Raw genomic sequence first — 15224 nt, 5'->3', positions numbered from 1 at the left:
TGGAAATTGTGCTATTGATAAGGTAACTTCTTTGTTTATAGATCTCTAGGACATTTGTAAAGCAAGGGAGACTCCTGTCTGGCAAGATGTGATCTCAGCAAGTTAACTATTTCTTTCTTATGGAGGTCAGGGGTGCCTGAGAAATGCCACACACATTACCAAGGGGAGGGGAGTGGGTGGAGAGGGGGTGCAAGGTGCCAGCCTTTGCTTTGTCTTCAGCCAGCCTTGTGCTCCCTCATCATTCCCCCCCTGAACAATTTTGACCCTTAAATCTTTAAGGTTATCATTAGAAATGTGTTCCCAAATAATAGTACTCCAGGCTACTGATTGCTTTGCTACTGATTGGGTAAGATGACCTGGCATTAGATAGCCAGCTCCAAATGGAACCCACTGGATATGTGGACTAACCTGTGGCCCTGGCTTCCTCCAGGGTGGATAGGTCGCTGTACTTTAGGATTTGCCTGGATTCATGGGCACATTACTAAAACCATCACCACTCCAATTATCTCATTTTTAAAGATAGGGACCCCAAGTCCAAGGTGAGTTGAGTGACTTGCTGAGGTTTCCTAATGCTAGCTGGGGGCAGGCATGCTTCAGAGTTCTGTTTTTCTGTCCGTGAGGCCAGTGTTATGTTCACCACCCTGTGCTGCCTCCCACAAATGAGTTCTTGCTTTAGGTATTCAATCCAGGGCAATGCAAGTATATGCCATCATGTGTACATTGAAAGCTTTTGAATTATATTTATAGAATTGAAGTTAGTTTAGGCATAGGCTTTGAATTTATTCACCATTTAGGAAAATAGATGTATATGATATTCTCAACCCACTGAACCATAATCTTTCTACAAAATACTAATGAAATACACAGTGTGATCCTGCTTTTCATTTCTCTTCTCCCCCGAGCACCCTCTTTCCATATGCAGCACTCCATCTGAAGGCAGTGGCATGCATATATCCCCTTCTAGATAACCTTCATGACAGAATGAGCAAGACAAAGATCCCTTTGCCATGGACACATCAAACAAAGGACTTAAGAATAAGAGTCCATTTCATAGAAGAACTGAAACAAAATGAAGAAAAATAATGCATAGCAGTTTAGAAACTTTCTGAATTTCTATAAGAAAATAAATCTAAAAATATATATAATTTTATTCGACCCATAAAGTATGAAGACTGTGGTGTCTCAATACAAAGAAGAAGATTGTAATTGGGGTTCTAAAAGAACTTTACATTCCAAGGTTCATTGGATTTTGGAGCAGTTTAAGGTCAATGAGATAGGAAGGGGAAATAATGGTGGATAGAGAGAATGGGGTTGCAAAGAGTTCCCTGTTAGAACTCAGAGTCAGTATGCTCTCCATGTGCTGAGCAATCCAAGCATCTAAGAAGGGTGTACCACTGGTAGGAGAAAGAGTATCTGGCCTGAATCAGGAGACCTATGGTTGAGGAGACCACTTTGCCTTTGGCTGTGGGTACTCATCTGCAAAATACTGGAGCAGGATCAAACAGCCTTATAACTTTTGCATTCTGGGTTTGTGGAGATTTTATCTCTTTGGAGTTCACACTATAAAGAAACATGATAAAGAAAACATGCTGAAAGTGTTGCTTGGGTTCATTCCTTGTTTCAGACTCTTCCTTCCATTTGGGCCTTGGCTTGATGAACAGTGATAACTGAGAATCACAGAAGAGGAGTGTGAAGTAGTCCTTCTATTTCTTCTGTATTACAGGTGATCTACTATACCCGTTCCTAGAATGTGCTGTTAAGTTTAGCCAACTAACCAGCTGAGGGCCTGTATGTCAAGCTACCTTGATAGGGGTACTGGTACACAGCTTAGCAAGTATCGACCTTGGACAAGTCCTTTTTGGATCTTTAGAATAAACTAATTCATAGTTCTAAAGACTTTTGCTTTCACAGATGACTGACTAATGGTTACCAACATCTTCTCTTAATGTAAAATTACTGCATTGCTAGTGTTTACTGAGACCCAGAATTCAGGACTCTACTCAAAGTCTTGTTGCAACGCTTCTGTGCATAGGGCAACCATCTGTTCTCTGATCTTGGGAGGGGTCCTCTCTGCCTCTAGGACATGAATGTTTGTATCCTTCCCCAGATTAGGAAAGTTCTCAGCTACAATTTGCTCAAATATATCTTCTCGACCTCTCTCTATCCACTCCCTCAGGGATCCCAATAATTCTGACATTGGAATGTTTCATGGCATCATTAATCTCTCTCAGTCTCTTCTCTTGGCCTTTAATCTGTTTCTCCCAGGCCTCCTCATTTTCCCTCTTTTCTACCATCTTATCTTTTAGCTCACTAATTCATTCTTCTGCTCTGTTTACTCTAGCAGCCAGAGTATCCAGTTTAGACTGCTTTTCATTCATAACATTTTTAAGTTCAGCCTAATGATTAGATATCATTTCTGCCCTTAGAGATTCTATATTGTCACTAATATTTTTCTCAAGCCTAGATATCAAATTCATAATTGTTACTCTGAAGTCTATTTCTGACATCTTGCTTATATCCATATCCATTAGATCTGTTGCAGAGGCCACAGTCTCTGAATCTTTTCTTCTTTGGGGGTTCCTCCTCTTAGTCATTCTGTTGGGGGTAGTTGAGGGAATGTACAAAGTCCAAAGTATAAACCATAACCCAAGCAAGATGCAGCTGTTTTATAGGGACCTTAGGGTTGTAGTCCTCTTGTTCCTCCACCCTGTCTTCTTGGGGAGGGGACTTGACCATTCTCTTATACCATACACAAAGATAAACTTTAAGTGGATGAAAGACCTCAGAATGAGATAGGAATACATCAGAATCCTAGAGGAGAACATAGGCAGTAACCTCTTTGACATCAGCCACAGCAGCTTCTTTCAAGACACATCTCCAAAGGCAAGGGAAGCAAAAGAAAAAATGAACTTTTGGGACTTCATCAAGATAAAAGCTGCACAGTAAAGGAAATAGTTAATAAAATAAAGAGGAAACCCATGGAATGGGAGAAGACATTTGCAAATGACATTACGGATAAAGGGCTGGTATCCAAGATCTATAAAAAACTTCTCAAAGTCATTACTCAAAAAACAAATAAGTCAAAAAATGGGCAGAAGACATGAACAGACACTTCTCCAAAGAAGATATGTGAATGGCCAACAGACACGTGAAAAAAATGTTTAACATCATTAGCCATCAGGGAAACTCAAATCCAAACCATATTAAGAGACCACCTTACAAAGTTAGAATGGTAAAGATTAACAAAGCAGGAAACAACAAATGTTGGAGAGGATGCGGAGAAAGGGGAACCCTCATACTCTGTTGGTGGGAATACAAGTTGGTACCCCCACTTTGTGAAACAGTATGGAGGTTCCTCAAAAAGTTAAAAGTAGAGCTACCCAATGATGCAGCAAATACAGATGTAGTGAAAAAAAGAGGCACATGCATCCCAATGTTCATAGCAACAAGGTCCACGATAGTCAAACTGTGGAAGGAGCCAAGATATCCTTCACGGATGAATGGATAAAGAAGATGTGGTCTGTATATACAAATGGAATATTACTCAGTCATCAGAAAGGATGAATATCCACCATTAGCATCGACATGAATGGGACTGGAGGGAATTATGTTAAGTGAAATAAGTCAAGTAGAGAAAGACAATTATCATATGGTTTCACATATATTATGTGGAACATAAGGAATAGCATGGAGGAAATTAGGAGAAGGAAGGGAAAAATGAAGGGGGAGAATCAGAGGGGGAGATGAACCATGAGACACTGTGGACTATAGGAAAGAAACTGAGGGTTTCAGAGGGGAGAGGGATGGGGGGATGAGTTAGCCCCTTGGTGGGTATTAAGGAGGGCACATATTGCAATGAGCCATGGATGTTACATGCAAATGGTGAATCATAGAACACTACATCAAAAACTAATGAAGTGCTGTATGGCGCCTAACGTAACAGTAAAAAAAAAAAAAAAAAGCTTCTAGGCACAGATGTATCTGTCAAAGTAGGATGGTCTTTTAGCTATTAGTGGGGTAGTATCAATATTGTCTTGCCTTAGTGATGGCTTTCAATAGCTATTTTTGCTTTGTCATTATAAATTTCCATTATGTCACCACCATTTAGTTTATGCATAATTAACCCTTTGACATATAACACATTTACATTTTTCTAAATGAAGTTTTAAAATATATTTGCACCAAGAATGTAAGAGGGTTCCCCTTTCTCTACATCCTCTCCAATACTTGTTGTTTACTGTCTTGTTAATTTGGCCATTCTAACTGGTATAAGGTGGTATCTCAATGTGGTTTTGATTTGAATCTCCCTGATGGCTAATGATGATGAACATTTTTTCGTGTGTCTGTTAGCCATTTGTATGTCTTCTTTGGAGAAGTCTGTTCAGGTCTTCTGCCCATTTTTTTATGTGATTATCTGTTTTGTGTGTGTTGAGTTTGAGGAATTCTTTATAGATCTTGGATATCAGCCCTTTGTCTGTAGTGCCATTTGCAAATATCTTCTCCCATTCCGTGGGTTATCTCTTGGTTTTGTTGGCTGTTTCCTTTGTTGTGCAGAAGCTTTTGATGTTGATGAAGTCCCAAAAGTTCATTTTTGCTTTTATTTCCTTTGTCTTTGGCAAATCTGAGAAACAAGCTGAGGGCTTTGGAGGAGAGGGAAGTGGGGGGGGGTGAGCCTGGTGGTGGATATTATGGAGGGCATGTATTGCATGGAGCACTGGGTGTGGTACATAAACAATGAATTTTGGAACACTGAAAAAAATAAAATTAAAAAATAATATGACACAAAGGAAAAAAATTAAATTTTTGCACTGTGGTTCCACCCATATGAAATTTCCTAAAGCAGACATATTGACATTACCCCTACACTTTACTTCTATTATGACAGTTCTCTGGCTAGGGATGTGAAGTACCTTGAACATATGATCAAAGTAAGCCTATAAAATTAATCAATTGATTATAAGTTCATAGAGCATTATTATTCTTATATACAAGTATATATGCTGTTGTACTTGTTTTAGGCAAAGGATAGGCACTTTTTTTTTCTCTGTAAACAGCCTGATAGTAAGTAATATAGGCTTTGCAGACTCTAAGGAGTCTATAACTTCTATTCAATTTTGAGGTAGCACAAAAGCCACCATGAATAATAGACAAATGGGCATGGTTATGATAAAAAACAAACAAACCACAAAAGTCATCAAAAACCAAAAAATAACTTTATTTACAAAAGCAATTGATGAGTCAGTGTGGCTTACACATCACAGTTTTGTGACCCCTGTTTTAAAAAGTAAATGATAGGGCACCTGGGTGGCTCAGTGGGTTAAAGCCTCTGCTTTCCACTCAGGTCATGATCCCAGGGCCCTGGGAGTGAGCCCTGCATCAGGCTCTTTGCTCAGCAGGGAGCCTGCTTCCTTCTCTCTCTCTACCTGCCTCTCTGCTTACTTGTGATCTCTGTCTGTCAAATAAATAAATAAAATCTTAAAAAAAAAGTAAATGATAAGTAATTTGTATGAGGTCCTCTCAAATTCTTTTTCACGCTGTTTTATTTCCACTAGAATGTGAGACTCAGTTCAGTATTGCATCAGCTGAGTTTTGCCCAATTTGAATCTGCTGTGTTCAAAAATATTTGAGAAGCACAAGTATTCAAAAGGCAAGTTAATGTCATCGATATCCTAAAAAGAGCCAACTTCATTTTTTAACCTTAGTGGTGGAGACTGGCATTTATAAAACCAAAAAGCCATTTCTTGGTATATATTTGTGGGAAAGCCTCGAATAGAAGAAATGGGAAGGCAGAAGACTAAGCTAAATAATACTCAGAGCTAAAATATCTGCTTATCAGAATACAACAGAACACTAAAAAAATAATGACAGAAATTCTTAAGGAAACTGTTTATTAAATTAAAATGAAACTGCATCAGTTCTGTGGGCAAGAGATTAGATTTAAAACTAATATATATCTTTAAGAATAAGACAGAAATATTTATTTTATTAATATAATATGATCTTCAATGGAGAACCTTTGTAGTTTGTAACCCATACTTAAGCCTTAAGTATATAAAATTGTAGGTTTTTGACTATATATATGAAAATATAAATCATATGATATTATTAGTCACTTAGTGCTGCTTTAAATAGACATAAATGCAAGCTGCTATAAGTTATATACTATTAGGCTCTAAATTAAACAATGTATAATATCTGATTTCTGTCAGCATAAAATTGTTTTAACCTTGAACAACATTTATTTATATTTGATGTAATAAATTAGAAAAGGACTTTTAAAATGTTCTTATGGGGGCACGTGGGTGGCTCAGTGGGTTAAAGGCTCTGCCTTCAGCTCAGGTCATGAACCCCGGGGTCTTGGTATTGAGCCCCGCATTGAGCTCTCTGCTCGGCAGGGAGCCTGCTTCCCTTCCTCTCTCTCTCTGCCTGTCTCTCTGCCTACTTGTGATCTCTGCCTGTCAAAAAAATAAATAAAATCTTAAAAAGTAAGTAAATAAATAAATAAAATGTTCTTATGACAGGTTAAAATTAAAAGAATGTTGGGAGTCAAATTTCTGGCTAAAATACAAGAAAGAAAGTTAGAATATGTGCATTTAAAAGTGCATCATAAAAAAAAACTGTTTTACAGAATAAATTTATTAAAATCCTGACATATTTACAAGCACCTTCCAAGATTCCTTATCATTTTCAACAATCAGGTAGAAATCAATTAAGGGTAGTTGTGATTTTTCACAATAATTGTCTTTGAAACAGTATTACAGTTTTGCTAGGTTAGTAAATTACCTTTACAAACCTTACACATTAGTTATATCCCACTGGGATTTCCAGACTGCCAATCAGTGCAGAGAATGCCAGCTGAGTACTTGGATCAATAAAGTTTGGTTCCTCTGTAGCTCCAGAAACCAAAGATAAATGACCTCTCCTGGGAGCAGCCCTAACAGACACCTGCCTCAGACAATTAATGAGATAACATACACAAAACATCCCCCAAATTCTAACCAATGCAATGGATTCTTACAGAAAGACTCTATCTTATTTTTTATGCAACAAACATATATCAGTTGCCCAGTCTTTGCTTATGACAACTACTGTAGAGGACTGGATTCATTTGAAGTGAAAATTAGTGAATTGATAGTGACCCTAAGAAAAGAATTTGATGTTTACACTATCTCAACAATCTGCCTGAGGTTTTCTTTATCCTTGATTCCTTGTTTCTTTGAACATCACTTGATCTTCTATTCATAAATGTTTAAGAGGTTCAAGAGCATAGAAATAGTCTAAAAACAAAGAGAATGCTTAAAAACATGTTTATGCATTTCTTGTAAACAATTAGAAAATAGAGTGCTAAGTGATAGGAAGTCAGAATTTAATAATTTAGCCTTTTACCTTTATTTACTCTTTCCTGTAAGTCCATATGTGCCCCAAGTACTGGATTCTTCACTCTCACATGATAATTTATGACTAGTGATGTTCCTTTGCCTTGAGTTTCCATAGCATTGAACTGCAGCAGATCACTTAGCTGTATGTTTTGCCATTTTTCAATATTGTCTGGTTTTGGTTCATGCACGTTAGCTTTATTTCTGCAGTTTAATGGTGAGCTCCTTCAAGCTAAGGATCATGTCTAAGGCATTTTTAATATCTCTCAGAGCATTGAGCATTGCACCAGCCTCACAGCAAACAGTAAGAGTCTATTTGTTGATTGACAGTAATCTAAACATAGTCAATATTTCTAGTCTAGGACTGCTTCTGTGCTACTGGACAAAGACAGATCATCAGTTTAGGAAAGTATCAAACAGAAATGGGGTTGAGTGACACAACGGGGTGGAATCTAAAATTTAGATTTGAAAATTTATCTTCCTCTGCTTCTACTCATCATGATTCTCCAGGATACATTTAGATTGAAATTAGATTGAAAAGACCACCTGCCTCCCCCCCCCCCCGCCATTTCTTATTCAGAATTAAGTCTAGGCTTAATGGTTGAGGAAAGAACATCCTTTCTCGAACTTTCACTGATAAAGTCTCTCCCTGTCTCACTAACAATGGTTAAAAAGAATTGAAGAATTTCAGTCTGTGATGCGTCATAAGCAATTTGGATTAAGGAAAGAGGGTTTTATTTCTCCCTTTAGCTTATCATTCGCTTATTTTCTTGTTGCCAGGCACATGTGATAATTTGGCTGATCTAGTAATTCTTACACTGCTAATTGAGTCCCCCTTCATTTTTGGGTAATGCTATTTCCACATTCTCAAGCCTAGTTTTTCCTTCCTTTTTACTTCAGAGTCAGGCTCATGACCGCAGCCTGGCCAACTGGAGTCCCAGTGATTGATGAGGGCAAGGGCAGGGCTCTACTCAGGAGCAGGCTGCCTTGAGGCTTCTGCTGGATGTCTGGGAAAGAGGTGACTCCTTTCTGGTCAGGTTGCTGAGATGGCAGACTATATGCATTGATTAGCTTGTTTCTCTTGTTGTCAACGCATGGAAAGAGGTTTTCTGAAAAACAAGTTAATGCTGAAGCAAAAAGAACTGAGAGATAGCAAGAAACAGATTTTATATGACTTTGAACACTTTTTCATTATAAGTGATAAACTCCCTTTTCCCGATGGGACCTGTTTGCTTTGGGTTTTTTGCCACTGAGAGTTCTGTACAATTCATTGGCATTGAAAGAAAATCTTATTGTTCTCCTAGAAAGAGCCTAGTGTGTATGTATGTATTTTTCCCATCATGTTAAAGGTAACAGATGTATCCTACTCTGCTCTATAGTGACTAGGACAGAGTCTTTGTTTGGAAGTTCATGTTACTTCACATGGCATAGTTTTAGCAGGACTGTGTATTAGGTTTAATATTTCTATCCCTAAGGTGACAGCCACACTATGTGTAACACTTGTTTGCTGCCCAGTTTTATTTTCAAGATACCATGAAAAAACTTCTTACACTATAAAAGTATGAAATCCATATGTTGTTTTCTCAGTAAGAGATGGGATATTTTTACATGTGCATAATTTGTGATTTTTGCCCTGTTGCCTAAATCTGCTCACCCTTCAGTAGAATGCCTACGAAAATTCCTATCACGTTGAATGGCTGGCTATGTGCACTTTAAACGGACTAGCCCTTCTTACTTTCTCAGTGTAACAAGAGCATATAAAAAATGTAAATTAGAGGCAGAGCCTGTGTTCTAGACAGGAGTGATTGTACGCTGGGTGTTATACTCTTGGCTTTCTGTGTTTTCGGTGAACCATGTACTTTGCAACAAAGCAGGGAAGTTAAAATAGATGACACTAAGACTGACAGAAGAAGTTCCCAGAAGGAGCGTCTGTAGAACGGTGAATATGTAGCAGGGCACTTAGGGCAGGGCATTAAGGAGAGTAACTAGCTGTGAGGGACTGAAATTTATGCGGTTCTAAAGAGAGACAAACATAACCAGGTGACAAAATGGTAGCGGTGTCTGGTAGAAATACAATATGAGCCCTGTATGTAATTTAAAATTTTCTAGTAGTATTAGTAAAAACAGTAAAGACGAACAAGTGATATTAATTTTAATAATATATTAAACCGAATATATCCAAGATGTTATTCTTTCAACATGAAGTCCACTTAAAAATTATTGAGATATTTCACAGTCTTCGCTTTAATATTTGGTTGTCAACATCTGGTGTGTATTTTTCTGTCTCAGCAAATCAGTCCCCATGTGTTAAGTGCTCAATAGTCATGCAGCTGGTAGCTCACGGGAGGAGATCAAATTCATCCTGGCTGGTGTTTGAACTTGAAATTTCTAGCTGAGAAAGAAGAACAAGAGGGCACATCCTTATAGCTACTATCTCTTCAGCTCTACTCTTTTTTCTGCCAGGTTTATTGAGAAATAATTGACATACGTCACCGAGTAAGTTTAAGGCACACACCGTGATGATTTGATTTTCATCGCTCCTGGAAAGATGATCACAATAGGTTCAGCTGACTGCCATTTTCTCAGATACATACAATTAAAATAAAAGAAAGAAAAAAAAACAGGGAAAAAACCCCACATTTTTTCCTTGTGGTGATTTCCTCTCTTAAACAACTTTTCTAGATCTCCTGCCTAGTGTCAGCTATTCCAACTCCAATCTTAATCCAAGCTCAAGCCTAGTCCTTACCTCCATCTGCCCTGACAAAGGAGAAGTCAGTGCCTTTTGGTGAATTATTATGCATCAATTAAAGCATTATCAGGAAACAGGTGGCAGTCAAATTGAAGTAAATTAATGTGAATTTAATAAAAGGGCTATTTACAAAGTTGTGTAAGCAATAGAGAAACCACACGAGAGAATGGGGTACCCCAGGAATTTAAAATTAGCCTGAAGTACAGGGGAGGGAGTTGTTTCCAGAATGTGGAACAGGAGGATCCTGTGGAGAGGGTCCCATGACATGGAGCTCTGAAACTGGGTTGGAGGACACTGCCTGTCTGTGGTTACCTTGTGGAAGAAAAGAAACCTCAGATCTTCTTATGCCCTTTCCTTCCTGCCTCTGAGTGGTTGTTCCTATTGGCCAAGTGAATTCCAGAGGGCAAGGTAGCTCACATGGGCAGTTACTGAAGCACAGAGAAGGCGGGAAAAAGTGCTCTGAAGGGTAAATTAAATACATCCAGTACAACTGCCAACTTGAGGAAATTTAAAAAAAAAAAGTAAAGTGAGACGAGATAGAATATATAGTTAATATGGCCTTGAGACGTGAAAAACACTAAGTGTGCCCCCCAATCTCTGGGCAGAATCCATAGCTTCCAATAAATTCTTGTTTATGCTTACCTAAGAAACCCGCATGACAGAGAGCAGCATATAAGCTGTCCACATTGCTGAATATCTCCCAGGGGTAGGATGGTCAGCAACTTTCTTAGTTTGGGTCCCTGAAGTAGACCCCGGTTCAAAGGTAGTAAATCCATAAGGATGTGGTGGGGTAGTAGGGGAAGCGGGAAAGGGAAGGCACAGAAGCCAAGCAAGGGCATAGCTTCGGACACAGTACTGAGATGGGTGGCTTCAGCCCCACCTGCTGGGGACTCTGGGATGTCATTACAGTTGTCATTCCTCATTGTCTAAAGGTTTCCCTGGGAAATATGAATTTCTGAGCAATTTCTGCTCCCTGTAAGAAAGCACAAAGCATCGTCAGTAGCTGGGGCAGTATGTTGAAAAGCCAGAGGTGCTGGCAGTAGGAAGGAAAAGGTCACCCAAACTGGTAAGGGGCACATGGAATAGGCAAAGTTATCCAGCAGTGACCACTACATTTAGTGCTAGTGATGGCAGGTCGGTAGAGGAGAGAGGCAAGAAAGAGGTTTATTAAGACAAGAAGAACTTACCTTCTTTCTGCTGAGGCAAGATGTGCAGATTATGGAATGGGAAGTGGACAGTTGGGCTGGGAGATTGCTATCTACCCACCCGTAGCCACTAGGCCACGAGACTTGTCCTTTGGCCTCCTAGTGATGTCCTGAAACCTCTTCTGTTGCAACTTCTTGTACTAGAAGCATTTCATGGTTCTCTAGGGTATCAAAGTGCAAGACGTAGGTAAGCAAAGTGCAGTGAGTTAGAGTCCCCTAACTGTAGCACAAAGTCTGGTCCCAACCTCAGTCCATTAATGCCAATACCATCCTAATCAACACAAAACATCAGGCCCATCCTAAACTCTCACCCCTCTCCTGCCCTTAGTTTCCTCTTTTCTCTTAAAATAATGATCATAATAATAGTAATGATAACAATGATGATGATGATGATGATGATGATGGAGACGCACTGAGCACTTATTCCTGTATAGGCTGTGAGCTAAGCATTTTATGTGGAGTACCTATTTACATGTCATTCAGGTAGGATTATTATCCTCATTTTACAGCAGAGAAAACTGAAGCTGAGAGTTGAAGTAACATTCCTAAGGTCACAGCACTGGTGGTGTGAATCCAGCTTCATTCATCCAGGGCTCACATACTCTGCACTTGAGCTTTTTATTTTGTCGTGTTTTGTTTTGTTCTTCCATAAGGCTGTGTTTCTATCTTGCATGATTCTTATTTCATATGACTGTTTGTGTGAAGATCCCTTCTTGCCTTGGTCCGTCGAGTTGTCTATTTCTTCTTCTGGTGGTAGAACAGCTCGTCTCCTTGAGGGACTCCTCGCCACCATGTAGTGAAGATGAAGCCATATCTCCCAAACCTCTTGCCCTTTGGGGAAGTTGGTCAGGGCATGTGAACCAAGCTAGTGAATGATAACACTTTTCTGGGATATTTGTTGGAATCGTTTGTAGAGAAGCTTTTTCTCTTTCAAAGATTGAGGGTACTAAGTTTCATATAATCAGGTGCTGTGGAGGGGGTCATCCCTGACATCTTGGGAAGAGTTCAAGTGTGAGAATAAAAGAAAAACAGGAGAATGGGTCCAGGACATTGCCAGAGTTCTGATAATATTGTTTAAGTACCTGTCTTCATCCATCTGTGGAAGAAACCAGGTGCATCTAGTTTTGTTGTCAATATATTCTGCCTGCCTCCTGACACACAGTTCATTCTTTTGGCTTACTCGGTCCAGTTTGGTCTAGTTTGCTGATTTGAAATTGAAATCACTTTAGCATATTCAAATTTTATTTCCTCCCTTTTCACTGCCACTAGATTGTGAATTTCTTGAGGGCAGCGACCATGGCTTATTTTACTATTCTAAGTGCTTAGTGTGGATTTAGCATGCAAATTTGCTCATACAGTTTGTAATGAATTAAATAGTTTGGGATCAACACAAAATCCCAAGATTTTGTGGGCAAACCCAGTGATAACTCATAGTAAGCATTATAGCCTCAACAGGCATATTTCTTGGACAGGCATATTCAAATGTCTTCTGGGATCTGGGGCATGCTAAATGGATAATATTTTGAACACAAGGATTGTGGCTTGGTTTCCTTTTGGTTTATTGTCTCTGAGTGGTTTGATGAACACCTCACTTTCCTAATAATGTAAACCAGCAATGCCAGCCCCTCCTTCAGGTACCAGGGACTACAGGTGAGCTGAAGGATGGTTTTGCTATTCTCTCTGGTGACTTGGATTTATGGAACTGGCTGGGTTTTTCTGGAAGAATGATCAATGGCAGCCATATGGTAGAGAATATTATCCTGCTTTGTCTTCTCAGTGAGACCTAAAGATTGGTAGGTCTGACATGCCTGGTTTTTATGTGGGTATCTATTGTCAGCATCTTTATTTCTCAGCAAACCCAGCCTTCCAGCAATTACAGCTGAGCCGCATGTGTGTACCTCTTCCATCTGCATCTAGAGGCCCTTTCCCTCCAAATTCTCATTCAGTCATGTAAGTCAAAGGCATTTAGTTCCTCTTGAGTGCCATTTCCATGTCATATAGATATAAGTGTACTGCTCAAACTCCAGGCAGCATATGGCAAAATGAGAGTTTGGTCCAGGCTTAGGGAAGGGAGGACTAAGCCAGAGTGGGAGGTACCGAGTGCGAGGTAAAAATAGTCCGAGTGAGAGTTTTTTCTGGCTTTTCTATTCATATTATTCTCATTCTAAGCTATGGAATTATATTCTCAGTAATGTAACAATGCTGTAGCTATGGAGTGTTGTTCGTTTCTATATGTCTGTGTATTTATAGCTAGCTCTGCACTCAGGAGACTAAATGACCACTTCTGTTAAAACACAAAGACAGAGTCAATGTATACCAGTTCTGTGGAAACTGCTCTGGATTGATGCCACTATTTCCATAAAAACAAGTTAATTATAACTTAGTATACTAACCAACTAAGAAAGTGTCCATTTCAATCAATTCCTTAGATCTGGTACAACACCTGGAGCTGTTGATAGGTTGAACCTGAGATTCTGCCTTCAGAGAAACTTTCAAAGAAAAGAAAATAATTAATTTAGACTATTTTAGATGAAGTCTGGTAGAACATATAAAACAAAACAAAATAACAAGACAACAATAAGAAGTTTTGGGAAAAATGTGTGTTTTCACGCATCTGAAGGGCAAATGTAGAAGAGGAATGCTGTTTGTTCTCACCATAGCACCGGGCAGAGCCAGTGACTAGGCAGGAGCACCTTGAAGGCAGATTTCAGGTGGACTTGGGGAAAAGTCAGTCCACTCTTAAGTTGGTTTTCTTTTCATTGTGGCAGATTTTCCATCACTGCAGTCACTGCAGATGATCACCCATAACTGGATGAAGATTTAGTAGAGATGTGTTGTACCAGTGATGGCTCAGCACTTAACCAGGATCCTTTCTCTTCTTTCTTACTGACAGGATCTGAAATTATTATTTGAGATGAAAAATTACATTTCCCTCTTTTCCTTGTAGATAAGTGTGATCAATAAGGAGCAATCATTGGATGGAACTCTTGACATAGTCTTTTTGTCCTTCCTGTCTCTCTCTGGCTTCCTACCTGAAATGCAGATGTGTTGGTGGTAGCTCCAGCTGTCTTTAGAATGATGGTATGACCTTGAGGATGAAGGAGACACATTCAGTATGGTTGGACAAAAAGACAGAAACAGCCTCAGTTCTGCAGCTTCGACTGCCTACCTCCTTTTGTTTGTAGTCTGAAAACAAAACAAAACAAAACAAAACTTCCATCTTTTATAGACTTTTGCATTTCCTGCCTTTCTCATGGATAGCCAAATGCAATTCCTGTCAGAAACATGTATATCAACCATCCAACTTTGTGGTCTTTTTCAATTTTAAGCATCTATGGACTTAAGAGTTCATTATTTCACTTTTACCTATAATCCCTATAAACTACTACATATGATAATTAAAAATTGAAAGGTATAATGCTAGAATAATATTGAGACATTACACTGATGTGTTTTTTTCTATATTGTCCCCAGTACCTAAATGACATTGATTCAGAGGCAATTATTTATTTATTTGCTTCAGGGAAGCCTAGAACAGAAGGCTTATTGTTGAACTCTAGTTTCCAATTGGCGTTTTATAGGTCCTAGTGACACGGTATCTTCAGAGCAAGGCTTTATTGAGAGGGAATGGGGGTTTTCTAAATTCCAAAAGCATCCCTCTTCTAACGGGAACCAAGCCTGGCTGACTCAGATAATAGAGTTTTTATAGAAGTCGTAGAATATAAGAGGAGAAGGAAAAGTATATAATGAAACAGAAGTGTTCTTTTCTTCACTAGTAAAAGGAAGGTCATCAGCTTCCTGTGCTTGTAGAAGATTCTGTAGGGGTGGGAGGGAAGAGAGTGAACATCAAATGGAGTGCTCTGGCTCTCCCATAATCCAGTTCCCCTAAAATAG

The sequence above is a fragment of the Neovison vison genome, chromosome 3 (genome assembly GCF_020171115.1).
Source record: "Neovison vison isolate M4711 chromosome 3, ASM_NN_V1, whole genome shotgun sequence".
In the NCBI taxonomy this organism is placed as follows: Eukaryota; Metazoa; Chordata; class Mammalia; order Carnivora; family Mustelidae; genus Neogale; species Neogale vison.
This window is presented reverse-complemented; position numbering follows the sequence as displayed.